This window comes from Triticum urartu, chromosome 1 (assembly GCF_003073215.2).
Source record: "Triticum urartu cultivar G1812 chromosome 1, Tu2.1, whole genome shotgun sequence".
Lineage (NCBI taxonomy): Eukaryota > Viridiplantae > Streptophyta > Magnoliopsida > Poales > Poaceae > Triticum > Triticum urartu.
In genome coordinates, this window is record NC_053022.1 from 376,090,392 (window position 1) to 376,103,888 (window position 13,497).

The following is a 13,497-nucleotide window of genomic DNA, read 5'->3' on the forward strand; positions in this document are numbered from 1 at the left end:
GTTTAAATACCTAGCCGCTCCAACCAGACGTACAGTTGTCACAGCAACTGGAACTGGTCCAACAAATCATTGTCTTCAACGCATCACTGGTTTCATCTTCACTTCACTTTACTTACTGTTACTCCTTGTGAAGTCATTGTATGTTTGCTCTATCATTTGTCTTCACTGAGTGACTGCGTGTTCTGTTTGGCTTCACAATATCTTCCTACCTGATCCTTACTACCTAGCTGCTATTAGTCTTTGTGCCTTCACTTCATTGAATACTTGACTATGGTTTGCCTAGTGTAGTCTACCTTCCGCTGCATGGTAATAGGTTTAATTTTATCGTTTGTCTTCAAAACTCCCATGTTCTGAAGACTTTCATAAAAATTGCCTATTCACCCCCCCTCTAGTCGATATAACGCACTTTCAATTGGTATCAGAGCAAGGTGCTCCCTTGTTCTGTGTGATTCGGTTTAACCACCTGGAGTTTTAGCTATGTCGACTGCAGGGATAATTAAAGTCTCCGCTGCGTGCCCCGTCTTCGATGGAACTGAATATCCCTACTTGAAGAATAAGATGCGTATGCATCTTGAAGCCATTGACGTCGACCTATGGTATGTCATCGAGAACGGCGTTCCCAAGGCTGGAGAAGGTGTCACTGCTGCTGATGTCAAGAAATTCGTTCAACTGGACTCTACTGCCAAGAATATCATCTGTGGTCATCTGACTAAAGGACAGTATGGCCGTGTGAGTGCTTTGAAGACATCCAAGCTGGTCTGGGACTGGCTCTCCAAAGTCAATGAAGGCATCTCAACCCAGAGAGATCAGAGAATCAGTGTCCTTCGCAACCTCTTCAACCGCTTCAAGCGAAATGACAATGAGAATGTCCAGCACACATTTGACCGACTCACTAACATCACAAATGAGCTTCAAGCCCTCGGCGCCACTGAGATTACCAAACACGAAGTCGTCAAGACGCTGCTGAGATCACTTGATAGTTCGTTTGACATCCTGGCCCTGATGATTCAAGAACGTCCTGATTTCAAGACACTCGATCCGTCTGACATACTTGAGAGGCTCAACACACATGAGTTTCAGCTTTCGGAGAAAAGAGAGATCTACGGTCCAAACTATGGGCGAACTCGTGCCTTGAAGGCAAAAGCTGTCTCCTCATCTGAAGAAGAATCTGATAGCAGTTCTGATGACCCTGAAGACATTGGAAGGGAACTTGCTATGCTTGTCAAGAAGTTTCAAAAATTCACCAAGAAGAAAGGCTTCAGAAAGTCTTCCCGATCAAGTTCAAGGAATGATGAAGCTCCTGCTCATGACTACAAGAAGAAAACATGTCACAAGTGCAAGAAACTTGGCCACTTCATCTCTGAGTGTCCACAGTGGGACAATGAGAACAAAAAGAAGAAGAAGAGCAAGGAATATGACTCTGATGACAAGAAGAAGAAGAAGAAATACTCAAAGTCTTCTTCCAAGTCTTCCTCAAAGTCTTCATCACACAAGAAGAGCTCATCTGGCAAGGCACGTGCATTTGTTGGCAAGGAAATGGATTCAGAGGAGGAGTCTGCTTCCGAGGAGGCGGAGGTGGAGTCTGAGGAGGAATCCGACTCAGGCGTCGCAAGTCTGGCTACAACATATGTTGCCAAGTCCATCTTCAACACTGAAGACAATGACTTCATCACTGACACCGATGCAAATGACAAGGACTACTCCGCTTCTACCTACTGCTTCATGGCACGCGGTGCCAAGGTAAACACACGCACTACTCACTATCAAACATCTAGTGACGATGACTCTAATTGTGGTTCAAAACCTAGCTACAAAACACTTGCTAAAATTGCAACTGAACAACAGAAAGCTATGGAACATTTTCAAAAACTGTTGGACAGAAGCGATGATCTGTTAGGTGCTGAAATGACTCGATCTGAATCCTTAATTGAAGACATAAAAAATCTTCACGTTCAGTATCAAGAACTTGAAAGTCGTCATGAAACCCTCTCAACAACTCATGAAAAGCTTTCCTATGATTATCTTCAAAGGAAGCAAGATCTTGAGAAATTGAGAGCGGTTCATGAAGATCTTCAAACGGAAAACGAGTCACTTCGCTCCAAACAGATCAGTCCCGCTCAGGAAGATTTGAACCACCATGTCTTAAATGCATTGAGCGTAATAATGCTACTTCTGTTGCTGGATGTTCTACTGCTACTGCTGTTGAAATATCTTCAACTGTTGATGCGGTAACCAACCCCTCTGCTGAGGATACCACCGCTATTGCTGATGAGAATGCTAGGTTGAAGACATTGCTTGAAACAGGAATGTACAAAAGTCTTAAAGGGCATCAGATGCTGTGTGATGTCCTGAAAAAGCAGATTCTGAACCGAAACCCTAGGAAAGAGGGTGTAGGGTTCGTAAGGAAAATGAATGCAGATGGCTCTTACTGGAAACCTGAGCAGTACCCCAAAACCATGTGGGTTGCTGCAAAGGAACCTTCAACAGATCCATCCAATCTATCTGGCTTCACTTGTGCTAACCCCATTATCATTGATGAATCCTTTGATGCAAACTATATACTGTTTAAGAATCAGAATGGTGAAGTGTTTGCCAGGTACATTGGTACTAACTGTAGGAATGGACCGCCTATGAAGAAGATCTGGGTTCCGAAAAGGTGTCTGGAGAGTCTTCCTATGAATGTCATCATGACACCTCACGTGAATAAGACAAACATCAGACCAAAGGCTTCATACGGTCCAAAGGCTTCATACAGACAGAGGACTCACCTGAGTCGCACTAACGCAAATGCTTTGCAGGAAAATCATACTCAGGCATATGAATATGAGAGCGGTTCATCAAACCGCCATGTTCATAAGACCAAAAACTATTCTGCTTATTCTTATGAGTACTATTGTCCACCTTCAAGATTGTTTGCTAAGGCTTCAAAGCCAAAATTCTCAGATGCTGCACTTAGACTTATTGCTTCTAAGCCACCCTTGAAGATGTGGGTGGTTAAGAAGGCTTAACTCTCTTTTGCAGGGAAAGGTCTCCAATAGAAAACCAAAATCGTCTGACGCTATTGCTGGGGACCTTAAACATCTTGTAGGGTGCAAGATCAAATGCCCAAATGGTCTTACTATGTACTTCATACCTGAATCGCTTGCTACTCTCCCAATTAGTCCTAACTTGGATCTAAGCTTTCATAACCCACTGGTTCGTCAAATGTTTTTGCTTCACAATGCTCTTGGTGAAGCCTATCCCCCTAACTGCACTGTAGGATATGACACCAGCGTCTTCAGAATGGATTATTGACAGTGGGTGTACAAATCACATGACTGGCAAAAGAAGTCTTCTTATGGACTCAAACTTACGTCCATCCGACAAGAGCCACATCACATTTGCTGAGGTAAAAGTAAGGTATTGGGTCTAGGTAGAGTTGCAATCTCAAGGGATCAACACATGGATAAAGTCATGCTTGTTGAATCCCTTGGCTTCAACTTAATTTCTGTCTCGATGCTTTGCGATTTGAACATGATCGTAATGTTTGGAATATATCGTTGCCTTATACTAATGGAATCTGACAAGTCTCTAGTGTTTGAAGGGCATCGAAAAGATGATTTGTACGTGGTAGATTTCTCAGCAGGGCCACAGCTTGCAGTATGTCTTCTAGCAAAGGCTTCAGAATGCTGGCTCTGGCATCGGAGGCTTGGACATGCTGGCATGAGGAACCTCCACACCCTTGCGAAGAAAAAGCATGTCATAGGCATCGAGGGCGTCAAGTTCAAGAAAGACCACTTATGCGGTGCCTGTGAAGCAGGGAAAATGACGAGGGCCAAACATCCCTCGAAGACAATCATGACTACTACTCCAACCCTGTGAGCATGGTCAAGTTGTTAGAAACAAAGCTCGTCTCGTTGCTCAAGGATATAGTCAAGTGGAAGGCATTGACTTTGATGAAACATTTGGTCCTGTGGCTAGACTTGAAGCCATACGCATACTGCTGGCCTATGCAAATCATCATAACATACTTCTATATCAAATGGATGTGAAGAGTGCCTTTCTCAATGGCAAGATTGAAGAAGAAGTGTATGTTGCGCAACCGCCTGGCTTTGAAAATCCAAAACATCCTGACATGGTATACAAGCTCAACAAGGCACTGTATGGCCTCAAACAAGCCCCTAGGGCCTGGTATGACACACTCAAATACTTCCTGAAGAGCAAAGGCTTCATACCTGGTTCCCTAGATCCCACTCTTTTCACGAAGACATATGATGGTGAACTGTTTGTGTGCCAAATATATGTGGATGACATTATCTTCGGTTGCACCAATCAGAAGTATAGTGAAGAGTTTGGATATATGATGCAAGAGCAATATCAGATGTCCATGGTGGGGGAGCTGAAGTTCTTCCTTGGTCTTCAAATACGACAAGAATGCAATGGCATCTTCATATCTCAAGAAAAGTATCTCAAAGATTACCTGAAGAAGTTCGGTATGCAAGACTGCAAAGGCTTCACAACACCAATGCCAGCCAAACATCATCTGAGTCCTGACGATAATGGTAAAGAGTTCGATCAAAAGGTATACCGCTCCATGATTGGTTCTTTACTTTATCTATGTGCATCTAGGCCAGATATTATGCTTAGTGTTTGCATGTGTGCTCGATTTCAAGCGGCACCAAAGGAGTCGCATCACTTAGCTGTGAAGCGAATTCTTCGATATTTGGCTCACACCCCAACTCTAGGATTATGGTATCCAAAGGGCTTAGAGTTTGATCTTGTTGGATTCTCGGATGCTGATTATACTGGTGACAAAGTTGATCGCAAGTCTACATCAGGCACATGTCACTTTCTGGGACGATCACTTGTATGTTGGTCTTCAAAGAAGCAGAACTGTGTATCTCTCTCCACTGCTGAATCTGAATACATTGCTGCTGGATCTTGCTGCGCTCAGCTTCTGTGGATGAAGCAAACACTCAAGGACTATGGCATTCATCTGAAGCAAGTGCCACTTTACTGCGACAACGAAAGCGCCATCAAGATTGCTAACAACCCAGTTCAGCACTCGAAGACAAAGCACATTGAAATTCGTCATCACTTTCTCAGAGATCATGTTGTGAAGGAAGACATTGATATCATACACGTCAACACTGAAGAGCAATTAGCAGATATCTTCACCAAGCCCTTGGATGAGAAGAGGTTTTGCAAGTTATGGTGTGAGCTAAATATCCTGGAATCCTCAAATGTCCTGTGATCAGGCACACATCCTAACCCTTATGCATATTGATGACTTAGATGTACAACACACGAAGTGAAGTATATCTTCAATCAATGAAGACATACATTCTAAGTGTGAATACATTAATGTGGAATTTGACTTCGGAGCGCCACGATAATTGTGCGCCGTGTCTGGGTCTAATACTTCCTATACGGTGGGTAACGCCACCACCAAACGTTCTATTTTGAAGTGTTTCACTCATGGCGTTACCTTGCAATGTCTTCACATTTGGTTTGGCTTCGAACTCAACATATTTTCATGATTATCTTCACTATGTTGACTATATATATTGGTCCACTACATTAAATTCTCCTGAAGCCAGTTCCTGTTGGTCCAGCAAGAGAAAGCCGTTGAAGCCTTTGAACGTCTTGAAGCCTTTCAAGTTAAAGTTTATGGCTTCAGAGAAAGCAGCAAGGAAGGGGGGCAGACAACGTCATGGCGGAACATCCAGAGATCTGCCTGATGAACTCGCAGAAATGTATAAGACAGATCCTGAAGAGGATTATAGTCAGCGCAAGACCCGAATCCAATGGATTCGACGCTATTGGGCAGAACAATGGTTCAAATACCGCTTCACAACCCAAGAGTATGCTGAGAAAAGTGCCATCAAAAGACGGTGGGGAGACATCTTATACGAGAACCTTCTACCCAAGTCCAGAGATGAAGCTATTGCCCAAAGCTTCTATCCATGCATGGTCCGTGGGCCACAGCCTGATGATGCACATCCGTCGTCACTACTCTGGTGTCGCGACGACAATCTGTTCAAGCGCAACTTCCAGTTTGCCCAAAACTCAGCAAAGCGGAACAAGAAGAAATTTGGGTTAGACTTCAACCCTGGTCCCTCAGCACCAAGGGCAGATGGCACACGAGAAGCAGAACCCAATGTCATCGGTCCGTATGCCAACCTTGAAGGCCTCATCACCTACATCTTGGTTCAAGGGACTGCAGTGAATGAGCCTGCAGCTGACACTGAGTCTGATGACGCGCCTGCAGTGCCGAAGCCAAAGCAGTTGAAGAAGCCAAAAGCTTCAAAGCCGGCCCCTTCACCAAAAATCTCAAAGGCGAAGCCATTGGCGACTGCACCTCCTGAAGACAGTGTGCAGTCTGAAGACTTATCACGCGTCTCAAGGCACCAGAAGGCCAAGATGCCTCTGTCTCACACTGGCAAAGAGCTCACAGCTGCTGCCATTCTGCGCAATGACGACATTGATCTGTCAAGTGATGAAGATCTTGCAGATGACGCTCTTGAGCAACTCATCAAGAGCAAAGAAGAAGCAGAAATCTTCAATGATCTACCTCTCTTTGATGTCACCATCATCCACAACTTCATTGATGAGTGGTTTGACACGCCAAACATCAGCTTTGAAGATCTGCAGCTACCCATTGGCCTCAGTGTCGCCTTCCAAGGCGTCATTGCTTCAGAACTTGCTATTGCCCAGCGCATTGTTGAGCTGAAGCAGAAAATTGACTATGAAAAGGCTCAGTTCAAGAAGCATATGGCCAAGCTCAGCGTGCAAGAAGTGAAGAACTTCAAGACAATGATGCACGAGCTCAAGGAAGCCTTTGTGAAGAAGCATGCAGAAGCTCAGGGTTCACGTGAGCGCATGAAGACTCTGGCTGACAGATGTGTGCAAGCCTATAATGAGGCTGAGAAGCGCAAAGCACTTGGGTGTCCTGGCATCGACCCCAAGATGGCCGCAAAGAAGAAGAAGAAGCCTGCTACGGCTGAATCTGATGCACCAAGGCAAGAAGCAGTTCCGATTGTCTTCCCAACAAGAATGACTGGCTCGAAGCCAAAGAGCCGGTCAACAGCTTCAGAGCTCAAGAAGACAAGAACTGCTGAGGCTGAAGCCAGGAAGAGGAAACACTCTGAAGCCTCTCCTACTGCCCCACAAAGAAAAAGAGAAAGACAAAGAAAGCTCGGGCTTCTCCCACAGAGCCCTTGATAGTTGAACCCATTTCTATGGTTCATCCTGACGCAGAACGTCAACTGACAGTTCATGAGCCTGCTTCCACAGAGGCTCCTGAAGCTGAAGACATTCCAGCAGCTGATCCCATCGCTGCTGAAGACATTGGTCATCATGACAATGTAGAAGATGATGCAGTCCTTCCTCAGTTAGAAAACAGCGAACTCATCAGCATTGGTCGTCCACTGACGCCAATTGCACATGATGCTTCATGGGCGGATCGCGTGCAAGAGGAAGAAGACTATGAGGCCCATCCCACTCCAACTCCACAGGCGTCGACTGCGTTCCGCAGGCTTCGCAAAGGTCCAAGGCCTCAAGTCTCTGCTGAAGACATTCCGGCTGCATCAGCCGCAGAAGAAGAAGTACCACAAAATCCCACTCCCCTGCTCCACCAAGAAGCAGTTCTCCAGGAGAACGTGCCTGTGACCGACCCTCCAGCTAGTCAAGTGGAGGGTGCAAATCTTGAGGCTGCCACAACCACCAATGAAGCTAATGTGGAGCCCTCCCCAACAAAAGCTTCAGAAGACAGCGAAGCCACTGATCCCGCCACTTCTATTCCTGAGTGTGCTGCCGGTCCCCAATTCATCTATCATGTTGAGCACAGGCCTCAGGTACAGAAGCCAATCCCAAGACTGCCAAGGTTTCCAGGTCCTGCATCAGCACCTGCCTCCTTCAACATCAATGGCTTCAGGGCAGACAACACGTTCTTCGATAGCTCCAAGAACCCCTACTCAAGGGAAAGAATATCATCTGATCGGTTCTGGAGCTATCCTCAGTGAAGCTACTACTCTTGCATTCTTTACAACCAAGGTCGCATCTTCCCACACAAGCGCCTTGACGTTGAAGCTATAGCTGGTCTGCCCTGTCTAGAAGAAGCATTGGATTGCTTCAAGTAAGTGGGTCTGCTGCAGTTTGTTACTGATGAAGAGCATTGGAATGAAGAGCTGCTGCTACAATTCTATGCCACACTTCACATCAAAGGGTATAGCGGAGATCCGAAGACTTGGGTCCTGGAGTGGATGACTGGCAACGTTCATCACGAAGCCAATGCATTTGACATCATTGAGCTCACTGGCTTGCCCCTCCTGGCGATCTCTTCGAGCAAGGCTGTCAGCTGCATGCTGAAGCTATTGAGAGCATCTTTCAGCGGCCAGAACCTAATATGAGTCAAATGCTCAGCATGATGAAGCCATTGCCTCCAGATGCTGCGTATCCCACAGAGTTCTTCGTTGAAGACCTTGAGTACCTGCCCAGAACCATCTATCACATCATCAGACGAACTCTTTGGCCTATCAAAGGGCACTCTCCAAATGCCAAGCTTCAGGGAGCAATGAAGACTTTGGTCTTCTATATACTTCATGGCAAATGCTTCAATGCACATGACTTCTTCATACGCCAACTTGCTGCATCAGGCATTGATCTGTTTGGTTTGAAATTCTACGCCCCTTGGGTCATGCGGCTGATCAAGCTACACTCCGCCATCTCTTATCAGCCCTCAGCCCGCAACCATCGGATCTTCTTGCCTGACGTGGAGATGTCTACTGAAGCCATATATTCTGAGCCTGCCAAGCAACCTCTAAGTCTTCAAACTGCAGAACATCAGAGTTTTACTCAGAATGTTGAAGGCGTTGAAGCAGTTTCTCGGGTGTATCCTTTGGCTGGCACTACACGTGCACCACACCCTGCTTCAATTGAAAGTGCGTTATATCGACTAGAGGGGGGGTGAATAGGCGATTTTTAAGAAAGTCTTCAAAACTTGGGAGTTATGAAGACAAACAGTGAAGATTATGCCTATTACTATGCAGCGGAAGTTAGATTACACTAGGCCAGCCATGGTCATGTATTCAATAGAGTGAAAGCACAGTGACAAACAGCTTCAGTGTAATAAGGATCAAGTAGGAAGAAGTTATGAAGCCAAACAGATCATGCATTCACGTTGTGAAGACAAATGATAAAGCAAGCATGCAATGGCTTCACAATGAGTAACATTAAGAAAAGGAAGTGAAGATGAAACCAGTGACTTGTTGAAGACAATGATTATGTTGGACCAGTTCCAGTTGCTGTGACAACTGTACGTCTGGTTGGAGCGGCTAGGTATTTAAACCTTAGGACACACAGTCCCGGACACCCAGTCCTGAACACACAGTTCAGGACACCAAGTCCTCACCGTATTCTCCTTGAGCTAAGGTCACTTAGTCCTCGCCCAATCACTCTGGTAAGTCTTCAAGGTAGACTCCCAAACCTTCACAGACTTCGTTCACTGGCAATCCACAATGTCTCTTGGATGCTCTGAACGCGACGCCTAACCGTCTAGAGGATTCACAGTCCTCAAGTGTAATAAGTCTTCAGATCACACAGACAAGAAGACTTAAGTGATGCCCAATTTACTCTGGCTCTGGGTGGTTAGGGCTTTTCTCCTCGCTAGGAATTTTCTCTCAAAGGCTTCGAGGTGGGTTGCTCTCAAACTGCAAAAGCTGTGCACTGAAATCTGAGCAGCCAACCATTTATGGTTGTGGGGGTGGGCTATTTATAGCCACTTGGCAACCCGACCTGATTTGTCCGAAATGACCCTGGGTCACTAAGGAACTGACACGTGTCTCAACGGTCAGATTTCGAACTCTCATGACAACTTTACTTGGGCTGCAAGCAAAGCTGACTTGTCCGGCTCTGGACAAGATTCGCTCTCATTGTCTTCACTCGAAGACATAGGTTTTTGATTTAGGCATCACTTCAGTCATTCTGACTGGTTTTCCTGGACCCCACTTAACAGTACGGTGGTTCCTATGACTCAACACAAAAGAAAAAGAACTACGAAATATCTAAGTCTTCGAGCTCCATAGGCTTCATAACGTGTCTTCTGTTGTCATAGTATTCAATGTGAATATCTTCATATACCACCTTTGTCTTCAATGTCTTCATACATTTTTAGGGGTCATCTCTGGTAGTAAAACCGAATCAATGAGGGACTTCTACCTGTGTTTTCCTGCAATTCTCACAAACACATTAGTCCCTCAACTAGGTTTGTCGTCAATACTCCAAAACCAACTAGGGGTGGCACTAGATGCACTTACAATCTCCCCCTTTTTGGTGATTGATGACAAACTAGTTGAAGTTTTCAACAGGGAATATAAAGTGTGAAGTTTGTAAAGGAATTGTCTTCATAAGTTGCAAGAGCTCCCCCTGAAGATGTGCATATAAGTTAATTTGATTTTGGAATGCAAATGCACATGGCAGGTTGTACTTGTGGAGATCAGCTTCAGCTTATGATGACAATCCACTATGCATGTGAAAGTATATGAAGATAATGACATGCATAATGGAAAATGGACGTCTGCAGAATGAGATGAGTGCGGAATTTATCTTCGCAAACAGAGTGGTAAACAAGTAGCAGACGACCATCGAGTTTTAGTGTTTACAACTCAAAAGAACCAAATGAAGCAAAAACAAGAGTTGTAAACACGAAGCAAAGTATAACAAAACAAGGCACCCGCCCATATTGACCCGCTTGAAGACTATAAACATCATATGCTTCTCCCCCTTTTGTCAGGAATGACCAAAAAGGTTTGAAGACATAGAGTTGTCTATACGTTCCCAGGCGCAGCAGGGTCGGTGGAGTTGTTTGGCGGTGCTGAGCTTTGAGGTGCTGAAGCGGGTGGTGGTGAAGTAGCATCATCATCTTCATCAATGATCCTCGCAGTGACGGTGGCAGCAGATGAGGAATACTCAGAGTCTTCAAGTGACGGTGTGTTGCGCATCACAGCCCTCCTAGGAGGTGTGGTGTCAAATTTGAAGCGCTCTGTGAAGCCATCCTCTTCAAGTTCAGCTTCAGTGCAGATCATTGAGAGCCCTTTCCACGTACGACGGCAAGTCTCATGTGTAACGAAGGCATTCTTGGTGGCCAGGTTTCGAAGACGATTGACATCCACCAAGAGGCTCTTCATCTGACGTTTCAGCCAGTCGTGATGCCTATCTTGCTTTTGGTGAAGGGCCACAAGAAGCTCTCGGTTAGTGAGGACACGAGCACGCTTCTTGGGTCTTGGAGCGTTTGTGCTATCTGTGGCTTCAGTTGATGCTGGTGCACGTGTAGTGCCAGCCATCGGATAGACCCTGGACATGGCTTCAACACCTTCAACATTCTGCGTGAAGCTCTGGTGTTCGGCATTCTGAAGACTTATTGGTTGCTTGGCAGGCTCAGGGTATATTGCTTCAGCAGAGATATCCACATCTGGCAGGAAGATGCGATGGTTTCGGGCTGAGGGCTGATACGAAATTGTAGAGTGCAGTTTGATCAGCCTCATCACCCAAGGGGCATAGATTTTTAGACCAAATAAGTCCGAGCCTGACGCAGCGAGTTGTCGTATGAAAAGATCCTGTGCGTTGAAGCATTTGCCATGCATGATATAGAATATGAGTCTTCATTGCACCCTCAATCTTGGCATGTGGAGAGTGTCCCTTAATGGGCCAGAGAGTCCGCCGGATAATATGATATATGGTCCTGGGAAGGTACTCTAGGTCTTCAATGAAGAACTCAGTTGGATAGGGTGCATCCTGAGGCAATGGCTTCATCATTGAGAGCATCTGACTCATATTTGGTTCAGGTCTCTGGAAAATACTCTCAATAGCTTCAGAATGGCAGCCTTCCTCGAAGAATTCGCCTGGAGTGGGCAGGCCGGTGAGCTCAATGATATCAAATGCATTGGCTTCATGATGGACATTTCCAGTCATCCACTCCAGGATCCAAGTCTTCGGATCTCTGTTGTATCCTTTGATATGGAGAGTGGCATAAAACTGAAGCAGAAGCTCTTCGTTCCAGTGCTCTTCATCAGTCACAAACGGCAGCAGACCTACTTGCTTGAAGCAGTCCAAAGCTTCCTCAAGACATGGCAGACCAGCAATGGCTTCAACCTCAAGGCGCTTGTGAGGGAAGATGCGACCTTGGTTGTATAAGATGCAAGAATAGTAGCTGCGCTGTGAATGGCTCCAGAACCTATCTGATACAATCCTTTCCCTTGAATAGGGGTTCTTGGAGCTATTGAAAAATGTGTTGTCTGCCTTGAAGCTGTTTACATCAAAGGAGCCAGGTGCTGATACAGGACCTGGGAACCTTGGAAGCCTTGGGACTGGCTTCTGGACATGAGGCCTGTGCTCTATGTGATAGTCAAATTGTGGACCTGCAGCAGACTCAGGAACTGAAGTGTTTGGCTCAGTGGCTTCGCTGTCCGCTGAAGCATTTGGTGGGGCAGGCTCCACATTGGCTTCAGTGTTAGTAGTTTGAGGGACAACTTCAGGCACGTTCTCCTGGGGAACTGCATCTTTATGGAGCGAGGGAGTGGGTTCTGGAGGTGCTTCTTCATTATCTTCGGCTGATGTAGCCGGAATTTTTGCAGACTGGACTTGAGGCCGTGGACCTTTGCGAAGCCTATGGAACGCAGATGACGCTTGTGGTGTCGGAGTGGGCTGGGCCTCAGTGTCTTCTTCTTCCTCCTAAGGGCGATCCGCCCATGACTCATCTTGTGCCATTGGCGTCAGAGGACGACCAATGCTGATGAGTTCGCTTGTTTCAAGCTGAGGAAGGGCTGCATCACCTTGCACATTGTCCTGATGACCAATGTCTTCAGCAGCTATTGGATCGGCTGCTGGAATATCTTCAGCGTCAGGTGCCTCTGTGGGAGCAGGCTCATGAACTGTCAGTCTTCTTTCTGCATTGGGGTGAATGACAGAAAGGGGTTCAACCATCAAGGGCTCTGTGGGAGCAGCCCTAGATTTCTTGGTCTTGCGCTTCTTTTTGCTGGGTGCAGTAGGAGAGGCTTCAGAGCTCTTCCTTTTTCTGGCTTCAGCTTCTGCAGCTCTTGTCTTCTTTAGCTCTGAAGCTGTTGACCGGCTCTTTGTCTTCGAGCTGGTCGTGGCGGTTGGGAAGACAATCGGAGTGGCTGCTTGTCTTGATGCCCCTGGTTCACTCACAGCAGGCTGCTTCTTCTTCTTTGCGGCCATCTTGGGGTCGATGCCTGGACGCCCAAGTGCCTTGCGCTTTTCAGCCTCGTTGTAGGCTTGAACACATTTGTCAGCCAATGACTTCATTCTTTCACGCGAGCCTTGAGCTTCAGCACGCTTCTTCAGAAAGTTTTCTTTGAGATCATGTAGCATGATTTTGAAGTTCCTCACTTCCTGCACGCTGAGGCTGTCCATGTGCTTCTTGAACTGAGCTTTTTCGTGATCAATTTTGTGCTTCAGCTCAACAATGCGCTGAGCAATGGCCAGTTCTGAAGCAATTGC